The sequence below is a fragment of the Equus caballus genome, chromosome 15 (assembly GCF_041296265.1).
Source record: "Equus caballus isolate H_3958 breed thoroughbred chromosome 15, TB-T2T, whole genome shotgun sequence".
NCBI classification, from domain to species: Eukaryota; Metazoa; Chordata; class Mammalia; order Perissodactyla; family Equidae; genus Equus; species Equus caballus.
This window is the reverse complement of record NC_091698.1, coordinates 57,532,254-57,547,590: the sequence shown is the minus strand read 5'-3', so window position 1 is coordinate 57,547,590 and position 15,337 is coordinate 57,532,254. Positions and strand designations below refer to the sequence as shown.

The 15,337-nt window shown below is 40.4% G+C and overlaps 1 long non-coding RNA gene across 4 annotated transcripts in view; it reads left to right on the top strand.

Moving 5' to 3' along the window:
* The window catches only part of LOC111768098 (uncharacterized), a 592,572-nt gene that overhangs the window by 564,303 nt on the left and 12,932 nt on the right, over nt 1-15,337 (top strand). For 2 of the 4 annotated variants that reach the window (XR_011426438.1, XR_011426437.1), the window contains 2 exons: nt 11,328-11,518; nt 13,309-13,429. The exons of 1 other annotated variant lie outside the window; for it this stretch is intronic. This is a non-coding gene — a long non-coding RNA (uncharacterized lncRNA). The remainder of the gene's footprint in view (nt 1-11,327; nt 11,519-13,308; nt 13,430-15,337) is intronic. One more of the 4 variants, XR_011426439.1, reaches the window with a different exon arrangement.

Below are 15,337 nucleotides of genomic sequence, written 5' to 3'. Positions count from 1 at the left end.
AGTTACTGTTGGTTGCTACTCTCCGGACCAGCAGGGACTTGGCGAGCTCTTGGAGGACAGAGTGTCTTGCATCAATCAGCAGTGACCCCTCTGGCTGAATATGTACAGGCATAAAGAGGCTCCTAAATTAGCCTCTGTTCTCCTTAGCTGGATGGATGGAAGATGAAATGCAATCCCTGGAGTGGGAAGCAATGTGTGTGTGGTGGAGGACTGAGATGTACTCTGGAATTCAGGCTGACCCTTCTGGCCCAAAATGAATCTGAAGTGGTTTTACTTTCTATGGGCCTGTTAAAGTATATATATTTAATAAGCTGACGTTGTGGGAGATGAGGAAAGGAATGGAAGATGCAAGGAGAGAAGAGAATGGACACAGATAATAATACCTAAAACTAATTCTCTGATGTATGCATTAAAATACAGCAGCGGTGGCTTAGGACCAACTCCAACATTTTTCCAAAGTGTGTATTGATGAGATGGACTAATGTACTGGGCAGAGGTGTGAGGTGTGGTCATAAGCCAGCTGATCATTTTCAATGAATGTTAATTTATCTAAGAATGCTGAAACTCTGACTAAACCCCATAAAGCCAAGAATCATGTAAAAGTTGCCCTTCCAAGATATGTAAGGGTGCCCTAGAAAAAATGCTCTTGTTTTTGAAAAATGTTAGCTTATATTGCAGATTCTTCTGCTTCCTCCTCCCTAGTTGTAATTTCTCCTTTGGTCAAAAAATGGAGGAAAGAAGACTCTTTAGGTAAAAGCATATCTTTGTGCCTCATGTTTTCTAGGTTTTTCTCTATTGTCCAACGGTATTCATTTCAGCAGCTGTTTGAGAGCCATGAGTACTCAAAATGTCTGGGGAGAAAATAATAAATCCATGAAATTAACATTGTTTCCCGTGTTAAGAAATTTCCTTTGTTTGCTTTCTAAAAGGCATAAGACCAGTACGTTGAATCTTGTTCCAGATGAGTAGGTCACAGAACCATATTGAGGAATGGGGTTATCCCAGAGCTGACCTGGCCAGAAAGTGTGGATACCTCAACACAAACCCATCCTGCTTCTGCCTAAGTGAATCCGGAAGGCTTGGCACCCATCTGTTCACACACAAATAGATCACCAGCACACAAACCATGTAAGCTATGAAGAGCTATGTGAAACATTCCTTTCTCAGAGTTTCTAGGCCCTCGCAGGATTATCTTCCTTGGGGGAAGAACCTCCGAGGCTTGTGGTGGTCTGGATACACTTGAGGACTCCCTCCTTCATAAAAATAATTAGCATTTATGGGACACATAGTAAGCGCCAGATGCTGTTGTACATACTTCACATACATTGATGCATTTAAATTTCTCAAGAACCCTATGAAACAGTCTTATTATAATCCCCATTTATGATGAGGAATTTAAGGGAAAGACAGGTCAAATGATTTCTCCAAGGTCATATAACTAACAAGGGGTAGAGCTGGGATCTGAGTCTGGGCTGTCTGACTTTACATTATATGCTTTTAACCATTAGAGTATGATTATTGCACCCTATGCTTACACTGGGGAGCCTAGAAAGTTAAGATGGACCTTTTTCCAACAAATTATATAGCTCTTTTAATCTGGCGAGAGGGCTTCTAAGTCAATCCAAATTTGGAGAGCATTCTTAGAATTTCTCCTTCTTCTAGGATCTCTAGGTCTTCCCTCTCAAACAAGCAAACTAACAAAACCCTAAACAAACTCTAGAGACAGTTTCCAGATTTAAAGGAGTCTTCCTAATTAAAGCTCGCTTCTAGGACAGCTCTTAATACAGATACGGGAGGTGGTCTTGGGGTTCACATGAGGAGACCAATAGCTCTGAGATACTTTTGGCTCTATTGGAAGAGGTCTTAGCAGCAGCAAATGATACAGAATAATGTTAACCTGAAGGGGTGTACCGTGTTGCCACAGGTATGGGATTAACTTTATAAAATTGTGAGCATTCAGAAATGCCACATGGTGACTCCATTTGCTTCTGTTTGCAAATTCATTCAGGAAGGACTTTTGAAATTTATGTTATATGAAGATACAACCTAGTTCTTCCTCTTACGTCTCCTCCCCCTCCCCCCCACCTCCCCCTCCTCCCACCACCAACATCGCCATGCATTTTTAAAGTCCTTTTAAGTTTTCAAAGTGCTTTCATATACACACTCCATTCTTTATGTCAGGTCAGGGCACAATTTTATTGCATTTGGCCAAAGGCCATTCTGAAACTTTAAGAGAAAAAAGGAGGTACAACGTGATCTTTGAAATAAAGGGATTAAAACAGAGCAAAGTTAAAGTTAAAAAGGATTTATGAGTTAAAATGTACATAGACATATAAATATATATAAAACAGGAGTGGCTGACCTAATACTTCACATATTTTTTAAAACAGTTGGGGTTTAGACAAAAACAACTAGAAGATATAAACAATTATTTAAAAATAGCATTGATCCATCTTTGATTTTAAACAACGAATGCATGCTCATTGCAGAACTATTGAAGGATGTGGAAAAGTGAAAAGTCAAAAATATAAATATCCATCATCTCATTATGTAGGAAAAAACCATAATTATGTTTAGGGTACAATCTTCTAGTTTTATGTTACACACACACACACACACATGCACACCACACACACACAATGGAGTTGGAAATTTCTTTGTGCTATGCTCAGATATACAGAAATTAAATGCTGCCCTTTAATTTCTAAAAACACTAACCTGGCCCATGTAATTCCATTTCACTGAATGGTAAAAACAACTTATTATCCATTAGCAACATTTCAGTCTCTTCTGGTTTGTAAGTCTCCTTTCACTTTAACATTCACTGTATTCAACGTTGTGATGGTTTGTAGAGTCTTCTTTGAAAGACTTAAGTCTCTTTTGAAAAATGCTGTCTTTCAGTTTGTCCTCCGGCCCCCACTTCTCTCTTCCTCAAGATGATGTCCAGGTGTCTGAGAGATAGGGCTATAGCTAACACAGACTTAAACTTAGAATGAATTCTAAAATGACAAAAAATGCCACTCTTCTGAGATGACCAAGGTCAAGAATGTTCCCTTTGTCCAGACTGACTGGCCTGCACTAGGGCACATAGCTTGCTGAGTGAGGGTGACACCTTGGAGCACAGGTTTGTGCACAACTTTCCCAGCCCTAAGGCACACCCCTGCTGAGGGGCTTGCCCTGTCTCCATGGAAGCAGAGGAAAGGGGTGTTTGGGCCCTTGTCCTGTCTCCAGCCTACAGCTCTCTGTAGCAGGATCTCTCCTCTGCCTGGCTCTCTTCTCCCCACTCCCGCCCAGTGTCAACAGCAGGTTTGACTTGAGACCTGCCCCCCTATTATTTGGTTGCTACTCTTAGATCACCCCAGTTGCCTCTGACTCATCTCAGTTTTTGCCGATGCTTTTTGAGTCTCTTCTGTATAATGTAACTAGCTCTGTCCTGGAAAACCCTCCCAGAGTGTCTGCTGAGGGGGCACCTTGCCCTTTAGCACAGGCGGCCCCATGCTGAGCCCACTATGCTCAATTGATCCCCTCTGAGTCCTGTCCTTGGGGATCATAAAGAAATGTCCAGATCTTGCCTATGCCACATGGGAAGAAAGACTAGCTGATAGAATATAAATTCTCCACCTTCCTCTTCCCATCAAAGTGGCACCACTGGGTTCCTTTTATGTGGCCATCCCCCATTATACAACTAATTGAGATAATTTCAACTTCTGCCTGAATTAGAACTGTTGTATTAATGCGAAGTCAAAGGAACAATAGAGGGGGTTTCAATAAACTTTTGTAAAATTTACCATGTGTATTCTGTGTCTTGTCCCAAGTTCACACTTTTTCTTCATAAAGAACTTGAGCCTCTGTGGAAGGGTTTTAGTGCTGCACTTCTTGAGGCCAGAAGACTTTTCAAGGGAATCATTCGATTCAGTGATTTGGGCTTCTGCTACGTTTATATTTGTTATCTAGAACAACTTTTGGTGAAAACCAACCACAAGCTATACAGGACTAATTTTGGCTGATGATTTTTATGGTTGATTGAAAGTTTGAATTTATATGCAAGTTATTATTCATTTATTTTAAAAAATATTTGTAGTTTTTGCAATTGTTATGGAGTTTGAACATTAGCCCTTTGAACCTTATGCAAAGTAAAACAGCAGAATCTTCAATGTTGAGAGAGAAGAGGTTTTCCTCCAGTTAATTAAAGGAGAAAGAATTATGGAACTTTATAGTCATTTAATTATGTCATTAAGGCAAGAGTTGGCTAGCAAGAGGGGGAGAGCCTGTGACGGGCCACCCTGTACATTGGGTTTGATCTCTCAGGGCCCTGCCAACCCTCAGACTGTGCCTCACTGCATTTTTGAAAGATTGTAACTAGATTGATACAGTTATTAAAAAGATATTTAATAATTTAGTTCAAATGAAATCAATATATATTTTTCTAATGGATTTTAATTTTTTCCTGTTAGAAGTGCTAACCATGGACAGGTTGCCTCTGAATGTTAAAAATAAAGTTTTCGCTCAGTGTGGTCAGCAGTGTATTTAGGCATGTTCTGGACAAGTATGTCTGTTAACTTCCCTCTCTCTCTAGCTCAGTAGCCTCGTGTGTCAAGTGGGAAAAAAATAGTAACAGCTTTGCAATACTAATTCTAGCTGGTATTTATAGACTTATTTATTTAGTCCTGTGTACCAAGGCCTTTATTTTCCCTCATTTAATCCCTACAAAATACCTATGAGGTAGGTTCATCACATCTGTTTTACAAAGGATGGAAGCTGAGCCTCAGAGATGTTAACTAGCCTGCCCTACATCCTACAGCTAATGAGTGGGATTCTACCCAGGCATTTATGACCCCAAAACCATCCTCTTACCTGCTCTCATGGTCTACCTGCCCCCCCCCCAATTTGTTATGAAGATCAAGTCCAGCCATGCATGTAAAAATATAAGCTATTCTCAACTAGGTAAATTCTTTTTAAAGTATTTTTTCCTCTCTATTTATTTTCAGTTACACTTTGTTTCTTTGCACTGATGATAAAATTATATAAAGTAAGACAATGGAAAATGACAATTATGAAATATGTTGACGATTATTTAAAAAATTAAAAAGAGAGAAGGGGATGTAATCATGGCATCTGCCTATTTGTACCATTCTTCGATTTGCCTTTGGTTTCTGTCAGAAGAATCATAAAGTTATTTGTAGTTTGTGTGTTAGAATTTGTGGTCAGGAGGGAATCGTCTATGGTCTTCTGTGATTTGTATCTCAGTTAATAAAGAAATGTGACAGGGTTCCTGTCAATGTGTTCCCTGAAAGAAAATTGTCTTGGAGATTACATGCTCTCCTACTAAAGCTATCTTCTTCAAAATAGACATATATAGGAGCCAGCCTCATGGCCCAGCGGTTAAGTTCGTACCTTCTGCTTCAGCGGTCCAGGGTTCACCAGTTCGGATCCCGGGTGTGGACATGGCACGGCTTGGCACGCCATGCTGTGGTAGGCATCCAACATATAAAGTAGAGGAAGGTGGGGCCGGATGTTAGCTCAGGGCCAGTCTTCCTCAGCAAAAAGAGGAGGATGGGCAGTAGTTAGCTCAGGGCTAATCTTCCTCAAAAAAAAAAAAAAAAAAAGACATAGACATCCAGGAGAAACAAGTTATTTTCAGAAAATATTAGAATAAGGTTTGCTATTAGAGCAGCGACTCTGTGTAGCCCTCCAGGATGGTGGGAGCAGCAGCTGGAGTGGAGTGAAAGAGATAAGGGAAGATAAATATCATTAAAGACTTTTACGTGTCATTGGCACAATTTAGTTCCAACAAATATGAGAGATTAAAAAATGAGCAGACACAAAACAAACACTTTGGGGATATGCATTTACTTCACAAATTTAATTAACGTTTTCCAGCTATCTTCAAAAATGCCCTCCACTAAGTCAGAAAACTTTTAAACCGACTATATACACTCTTGAACCTTCGCCTTAGGGCGCCTTATCTTGTCTAATCAATCAACCCTCAGAGTTTGTTTTGAGTCTCTACAAGATGCTTCAGACGCTGACGGTCGTCTGTCCCCTCATACCCTCACTGTGGCAGATCAGATTCCACCCTGTTTCTCCTTTATTATATGATTTGGTCTTCTGACACTTTAGCCTTTCTTCTCTGGTTTTTTAATTTCTCTTTACTGACTTCAAGTGCCTTTCAAAAAAAAAGAAAAAGGCACTTTCAATAAGAGGACAAACTGCTCCAATCAGTAGATTCTGTTGTTCTCTTTCCTAGAAAAATTGCTGTTTTGTGCTTCCTTACCATTTCATCACTTCCCTTGAGATTGTGGTGAGGTATGTATACCACACTCCAAGAAAGAGTCTTTGAGGACTCCGCACACTCCTCGTTTTGCCTTTTCCATTAGTACTAGAGTGTGCATCTGGTCATTCATGTCACTTTCTTTCCAGGATACACTGGTGTTTATTTTCTTATAATGGGGCCACCCTTCCTTTAAGCATAAACAGAAACACGTTTGGGGAAATTTCTCTCACATTGTTACCCCCTTCGTTATCTCCTACTTCTATTTCAAATTCCATTCTTTGTTGGTCCCTCAGTATCATTTAGATGCCCCACTTTTGTGTTCTCATGATGTATTGTTCAACTGTAGCACTTACTTTAAAGCAGCATAGTCAGATTTTCTTTGCTCTCCAATAGACACCTTGGTGGCAAGAACTGTGTATTACTTAAATGTTATATCCCCAAGATTTAGCAGAGTTTGTGGTACATGGTAGGGGCTGGGTGACAGTGGATGGAAACTAAAGTGTTCAGTGGAATTACTGCCTTAAATTAAGGGGTGAATATTTGGGTTAAAGGAAAGGATTGCTAAGCAAGACAGTGAAATGTGTTGATTTGGAGAATATAAAAGGCTAAAAAACAAGTTCTGTTAAGCATATCTGTACAGTTCCTGCCTTTTCATCAGTGGAAAGAGAAGAAAGTACCGTGTTCTCTAAGGTTGACCTCAAATGCACGACGAAGCTTCTCTCAAGTTAGAGAGTTTTCAGCAGAGCGAAGAATTAAGCACAGGCCTGCATTATTTGCTGATGTCATTTTAATATCTTCTATGACTAAAGGTCAAGTAGGGTATAAAAGCTTCTATGAGCTCTAAAAGTCAATTCATTTGAACGTACATGTATTGAGAGCCCATATTGTGCTGGAACTGCAGATATAAAGACAACTGGAACATTCTCATAATAATCCTCCTTTCTCAACCGAATTAACTATGCTGGTCACTACAGCTGTCTCTATATCAGACATCCCTAACACCATTGGAGGAGATCTTTAATAGTTTGTTATGAAGAACTCCAAATGGTTTCTTTTCCTATAGGTATGCCATTCTTTGGCCACTGTGAATTTAATCTTAAGTTTTTAGTAAAAGATATGCCCAAAGAAGGTTCTAATAGATAGTTAAATTTGTAGTTTCTTACTATATATTATATTTTTCATTTATTCATTTAAAAATATTTATTGTGCAATGACTATCTGCTTACAATGTTTCTGTTCACTGAAATATATACATGAACAGGATAGAAAACATTCTTATTTTCACAGAGCTTACCTTCTCATGGGGGCAGACAATAAACAAACTTGTAAACTGTATCAGTCCGCATTTATACTACAATAATGCTGTAAAACAAACAATTCTACAATCTCTGAATTGAAACACCAAACGTTCATTTGTCTCATTAGCAGTTCTGTGGGTCAGCTGGAAGGTGACCGATCTTAGCAGGGTTCAGCTTATCTTGGCTCAAAAGTGTCGACTGGGATCAGATCTGCTCTACTGGTCCAGGGATTCAGTTTCTCCCTGGACCAGTAGCTATCTAGGTCGTGTTCTTCTCATGAGGAATGGCAGGAGCACAAGAGAAGAAGCCAGATCATGCCAGCAAGTCTAAAACTCTGCTTCTGTCTCATTTACTGCCACTTCATTAACCAAGACAATTCACATGCCAAGCCCAATATGAATGGATCAAAGGAGTATTTTTCATTCATAGTAGGAAGAACTGAAAGTTATATGGAAAAAACTGTGAATGTATACTTTTATAATAGGAAAGGAATGAAGAGTTGAAAATAATTCAATCTATCTACACAGTCTGCTCTCATGGTAACAATTTTTCAGGATCCTTCTGCATATGGGATATACTCATTACCATCCCAAGAAACCCACAGAGGCTCACCCAATTATGGCAACAGGTTCAAAGTGCATGATCCCACGATCCATGTCAGGTCTAGATAGAACTTCTCTCGAACTGGATGTCTATGAACTGAAATGATATGTTATCTGCCCTCATATGTCTAATATACTATGTTAGAATACGGAAAGGGTAAACAAACGGTTGCATTCAACAAGGAGAAAACTGGGAGAAACAGAAGTCTCTGATAGATAGCAATTTTGAAATTCTCCTGGGCAAATTTTTCCAGGTTCCTGTCGCAAGAGGTTGCACACGCCATGGTTCTGCACCTGGGAGTTGATCACCAATATCCGGTTGCACATGGTCTTTGCTCGCCTCTTGGAACTTCTTCCTTTTTCACCCTTGGCTTTTCTGATGAGTACTGGAGAACATGCCCTTCTTTGTAACTAGCAGATTTCTCATCCTGCTTCCTGCCTGTAAAATTTTGGGGGGCCCAGAGATCTTTATATATCTCAAACAGACATAGTATTTTTAAATCCAAGCTGATGGCAATTTTTCTACTACAACTCTCTCCAAAACTTTATGGGTTTTCTATGTATGATTCCAGTCAACTCCACGTGCCAAATGCCTCACCCACCATTCTTTTAGAGATATACTTCTTTCTAGGCATAAGCGTAGGTACTTTGCCTGTATTAGTCATTTATGAGCTGCATCCTCAGTGTCCTTAATCTTTTTAGGGGTCTTAACAAAGAGTGTGACAATCACTTTCTTGATTTTGTCTTGGCTTTACGACAATGTTCCAATGGCTACACCTTTAGATAGAGAGAAATGATTTAATTTTTCAAACTTACAATTCTCAGAATTTCTAGGTTCTCTCAATTTCCCTCAATTCTGCTTGCAAACCAGTTTTTTTCCCCAAGCTTCTTTCTTTCTTGTAGTAACTTATCAAATACAGATACAAGCAGCCAACTCATACTATGAACACTCTGCCTCAAAAACTTCCCAGCCCAATGCTATAAGTATACTTAGTACACTTTTTGCCTTCTGGGTTATTGCACTCAATAGTTTTATTGAGTGTTTTGTCACTATGTAATATGAGTTATTGTTTCAGCTTCTTATTATGGTTTTTTATAGTTTTTTTCTCTATTTACCACATGATCCAAACCAAATGACACAAATTTTGAATTTTTTTGACAGCAGAAGCCCAATTCTGGTATAATTTCTATATTATTTAGCAATTGCCACGTTAATGAAGAGTGACAAGCCTCACATCCAAACCCAAATCTCAGAGGCTCAAACAAGTGTTTATTTTCTTGTTCATGGTCCCATGTGTTGGCTGAAACAGCACTACTTCAGGTTGTGGGGGAACTTGGTTCTAGGCCTCTGGTCAGGTTCAGTTTTGTTCTAAGAATCTTTATTTTTCTTCAAAAAGTGACTACTTACAGCATATTTTTCTTAGAGGGAATGGCAGGAACACCAGGATGCAAGCAAGACACACAGCATATTTAAAGTCTCTGTTCTTACCTAGTCTGCCAACATTTAATTAACCAATGCAAGTAACATGGCTAAGCCTAACATCAATGGGGTGGGAGTTGTTTTCTACCCATAGCTACATGTCCTGTGGCATGTATATTATAGCTGGGAGGGAATCAAGAACTGAGAACAGTTCAATCTAGCACACATGCAAACAAGAAAATATCAACTAGTATAAATGCTATGAAGGAAATAAAGCAGAGTAGTGTTTAGAGAATGCCCGGAAAACTATTAAGAATAGTTTCTTGGAGATAACATTTAAACTGAGGTTGAATGCCTTCCAGGCAGAAGGAATAGATGTCACAAAGACCCAGAGGCCAGGAGGGTGATGGAGGAACTGAAATAAGACCATGGGGAGGATGGTAGGAGATGAAATCAATGAAGTAGGTAGATGCCAGATTATTTAGACCTCTATTATTATCACTGCGATATGCAATACAATATAACTGGACATTTCAGAGGATTATTTACCTAATACTGAAAAAAAGGGATTTCTTGTGAGTTCTACTGGTTGTCATGATAACCCATGAGTAAGGTAGCTGAATTCAACCCCTCTGGAAAGTTTTATACCAATTGAATTGAATAATCAATTCTAAATAATTTGTCTTTTCACTGGTTCTTATTGGAGTGTTGGCCTGCTAAGTTGTTTCAATGGAAATGCCTGAAAAAACTAAGAATTCTTACCTAGAGAGGTACTAGCTGAAATACTTTAGAGGTAAAATGGTGGCCTCTGAAACTACTTGGCTTCCTAACAATTCCAGACTTTTCTTTCCCCTGGGCTACTTAGAGCTAAATGGAAATATAAAGGCTTTGGAGCCTCCTTTCCCCCCTTAGTCTCACTCTTGGGAAAAATCTCTTATTCTTTTGTTCCCCAGAGGGTTGTCTAGATCTAAAATAGCAACAGCTCCGATTGTTGGTGATATCTTTTCCTGGGAAAGTCTTTGTGCTGGTCCTGTGGACAGGGAGGCAACCTTGGGGGTAAACCCCAGAGGTACAGCTCATGCCCTCGGGAAGCTCATGATTAATTGGGGTGTAGAGTAAGTTTAAATGGGGGACAAACAGTGCGGTCACGTGCAAAGTTGGCTATAAGTATCTCAAAATTTCTCTCAATCAGAAACACAAAGTTGCTGGATGCTGAACTGCCCTAAATTATGAAGTATTGAGCACTTTCTGGAAATGACCATTGATTTTTGTCCTATGTGAAAAATGTTGTTAAAAATTGGCATTTAATTAGCCAGATTTTCCTTTGTCCTCATCTTTCTGTAGACTTAAGGAAAGGACAGCGATTCTCTTTTCAAATGCATGAAAAAAAGGAAATCAAAACCAGGGATACAGAGAAGCCGCTGCTCTCTCTGGGTTATAGTAACACCTCTACAGGTGTGCCCTTGACTGCTATTGAGAATGACCAGCTAAACAGGTGAAACACACAGCTGTAAATTTGTACTGCAGCATCTTTTAGCAAGAAAGGGGCTGTGCCTGGATGAATCAGAATATGCTGGCTGGCGGAGCTCAGACACAATGATGAGGTTTTTCAGGAGAAATAAATGTGACAGTGTTTATTTCACACACATTGTTTGTCAGCGGACTTCAAAGCAGTGGGCAGGGATCAGTTGCGCATTACCACCTGTCCTGTAGACTGTGCCTCTTCTCTTCAGGTGGACCCTGAAGTCATCGGCATGGAGGCAGCTCATCCTCTGTTCAGCTCCTGTGCCACAAGGTAGGACAGGAATCCCACCAGGAGGAGGACTGGAGCCCTGGCTCCTCACCACCCCCATTGGACTCCAGCTGCCAGTAATGCCCTAAGAAGAGAGCATGCCGCCGGGCCTGAAGCAAGCTTCCAGCCCATGTGAGTGGCAAGTTAAAAACCTATAGGATGGTTCAATCAAAGGCATTGCCTGGCTCTGTCCTGTGCTGCTATTGTATGTTGGAACACATGCTGCTAGGAGACAAAGGGGACATGCATTTATTTTCAAGCGTAGGACTTTGGAACCACTTGGGAAGAATATTCTTGATTGAGAACCAAAACATTCCATGATGCTTAACAAACCTGCAAATTGAAAAATCAGCATCGGCCCACGCAGCCAGGAGGCAGGAGAAGGACCTACACTCTGAAAAAAAAATTCAAAATATTCCTTAAATGATATTTGTGTGCATTTGCAAAATTACCACTTTCTGAATTAAAGTCTCAAGCTGTTTTCATCTGAGAACATATGTTGTGCCGTTAGACAATATCGCAGCCCGCCACGGCCCATGACATACCCTGGCGCATTGCATAATGGACAGTCCCTCGAAGAAGAAGCCACAGCTCAGTCAATGCCCCTGTAATAATATTTTAAAATAAATGATATGCATCATTAAATCACCGAGGACGACTAACTCAATTTTAGAAAACCCACAACTCCAGCAATCATAGTTACAGCTCTGATTTGAATATTTTCACTTTCACCTGAGCAGCCAGTGGGAGCCAGTCAAGCAGATTCGCATCCAGGCTGTACTCTCAGAGGAGCAGGAAGGAACCTGTGATTATGTAGTTACAGTACCGTCAGCTAGATGCCTCGTGTCCGCCTGGGCTTTTTAGGCTTTTCCTTCCTCCCTTCTTGCCTTCTTATTTACATATCACAGGCATCCTCTTTGTAAAGTTATTTTAAATAATTTATTAGATTGATCTTTTTAAAATTCTACCCTGGCTAAATGTCATAAGGAGGGGAAAAAAAAAGTCTTCTAAACTTATTTAAAGGTTTCTACTGGAGTAGGCCAGTTACCTGCTTCACTGCTGCTATTCTAAAAATACCTCCATGTCCGTAGTATTATCCATTCTTCACGTCCAATTGCTCTGTTATGGTAATAGTCAGAAGCACACCATGCAGTAATTACTTACAGCTGACTGAAGAAAAGAATATTCAACTCCCCCACTGCTCCACGAGAAGGTCTTTATGCACTATTAACTCATTCCTGTTTATTAATACTCTACTGGTAATTCAGACTGCTGCCTCTTAGGTTTGTAATAGGAGGACTATTAAACAGCAATTACTGACCATATGGGTTGGCGAATATTTGTTGTTTTTTTGGTGGGCTTTTTCCCCCCCTCCTTCCAACTTGTTTTTTAAGAAGCCATATTACTATATAGTAAAAGTAACATCCTATCTGCATGAGATTAACAAGCTTGGCAGTGTTTCTCCCTTAGAAAATGTGGATTTATTCCCAGATTATCATTCCTGGCTTAAGAAAAAGAGAAATAGGAAAATGTGTAAGATCGTTGACATGTGGGAAGACCTGGGCTGTGGACAGTATTTTGGGTCTTCTGCTCCCTAAGTCACTCGGTAGGCTGTTTTCTCTTACTGTCTTTGAGAGGGCTCTGACCCACCTTCATCCACCCTGGACTTCTGAAAGCAAGCATATTTATTGAGGAATCCAAATCTAATACCATTTTCCCTTTCAAGTTCCCCCAAGCATTTGGAAGTGGTCACTTTAAAATTTAACATTTAGTAAATTCATCTCCCAAAGAGCAGGTATATCAGCCCTGGGAAATGGCAAAAGGCTCCTCCTGGGAAAGGACGGCGTGAGTAATGGGTTCAAGTGAGGCAGGCAGGTGGTAAATGATGATTATGGTAATAATAATGTGTGCCTCTCTCTCAGGTAGTGAGTGCTGAGCACGTGGCAAGCATTAAACACATCTAAATGGAGAGGCATCTTTGTGATAAATAGGACCCCAGGAGCTGATTTCCATTGGAAGATGATGGGTTGGGGCCCAGAACAGGTAAGTCATTTCACCAGCAAACTTCACTGAGGTGGTGGCAGAGACTGGGTGTCTGGTCTCCCTGACATCACCAACTTCCGCTCCAAAGCAGCTGGTCTCCTTAGTGCTGCTTGGGGCTTGTCTTCCACTTTCTCCCCTTTCCCAGAGGGATCATTCTCTCTTTGTGTCCAATTTCTTTTAGCCCTTCAACAAACAGGTCAGACCCCTGACAACTCCAGCTTGCCCGATCTCACCTTTCTATACTGTCAAGCAAATTTAGTGTTTACCTTTGGCAGATGTTGTAGCTAATTTAGCGCTCTTCCTCTGTTACCTGCTGGTGTTGTGTGTGGACGTTTTTTCTCTCAGACACACTCTAAATCCTTGAAGACAGGGACCATATCTTTTCAACTTTTCTTCCATTTATCCCTGCACCCAGTTCGGTAATAGATGCTCAGTTGTTATCAAGCAGAGATTGGAATAATTGGTTGGAAATATGTAAAGGAGAAAAGGACATCAGTCCCTAAGTTTTCTTACTCTATGCAGATGTGGGAGTTGCAGTTTCTGGCTTAAGTATGGAAAAACAAAAAAAAAAATAGCAAAAATAAACAACAACAAAATAGCCCCAAAACATAACAGTACCAAGCTAATGGATAGTATATAATTGATGTTTAATGAGTTGAATTGAATTAAACTTGTTTAATCAGCCCCTCGTGAGATCCCAGAGCTTTTTCACAGTGGATCTAAGGCCTAGGGAAAATTGCAAGGAATTTATTTTATCCATGCTCTTCTGACTGAATCTAGAATCCTGGGCTGCTTATGGCCTACAGGTCCCTCAAGGGGAAGAAGAGATGCTCTCAGAATCTCTGTGGTGGGTACATTCAGCAATACAGACTGATCCGAGGCAGGGTCAGACCTACCTGGTGTGATATGAAAAGAATCATGAGGCCCAGCCTGCTCCCAAGTCTCATGGATTGAAGGAGCTGGTAGATACCTTAGAGATTAGTTACTTCAGCGGATTTCAAATGTTATTTTGTTTGTTTTTATTGGCATTGTTTTTAGGGAGAATTTATTTATTTTTTCCAATTAAGCATTATGCAGGATATTGATGTATAAAGCAGATTAAAATCGAACAGCTCTGGTTGAAGTCGGGTTGGGAGGCGTGGATGCCTAACCTGAAAAGTCAGCTGATAAAGCCAGAGAGGCCCCTTTGGAAGATCCCACTATTCCTGGGAACACTATTTGAAAAGCATTTTTCTAGTCCAATCCCCTTTTGATACAAATGTGTAGACTGAATAAATAATCTTAAATCCATACAGCTAGCTAACAGCAGGATTATCCCTGGAATCTAATCTTTTGGTTCATTAGCCACGTTTTTTTTTTTCTGTATCACCTACCTGTGCTAGTGGATTAAGTCCTTGTCAACAGCAGGCTACTGTTTTTAGATATACATATGACGTTGGAGGACCAAGACGCTAGGCCTCCTCTCAACAGAGAGCTGAGACAAGTTTAAAGTCAGATGAGTCAAGGTGACTGGGATGGAGTGAGCAAAAGCCTTTAACTAAGGAGGGCTGGCTACTTGAGGATGGTAGATGCTTCCTGAGGAAGCCAATGTGGGGTGGGGTGTGGTGGTTCCTTTTAACGTGGTCACTCCTGCACTTTCATTGTTGGAACCCCAGCACTGACTTTAGCTCAGCTTGAGTGTCCCATGTTTTCCTGGTCCTGGACCATGTGTTTACACCAATTTCAATCCTACCTGAGCTGACAGGAACTGCCAGATGGACTTGCTTCGGGTGCTGGAAGTTACGCTTCTCCTGCTCACAGCATCACATAGATTATGCTGTAAACATTTATAGCATTTAAAAATTTGGGGAAGGGGAGAATATCCATATTGAAAATTATCCTTTCGTTATTTCATTAATAGAGGAAGCA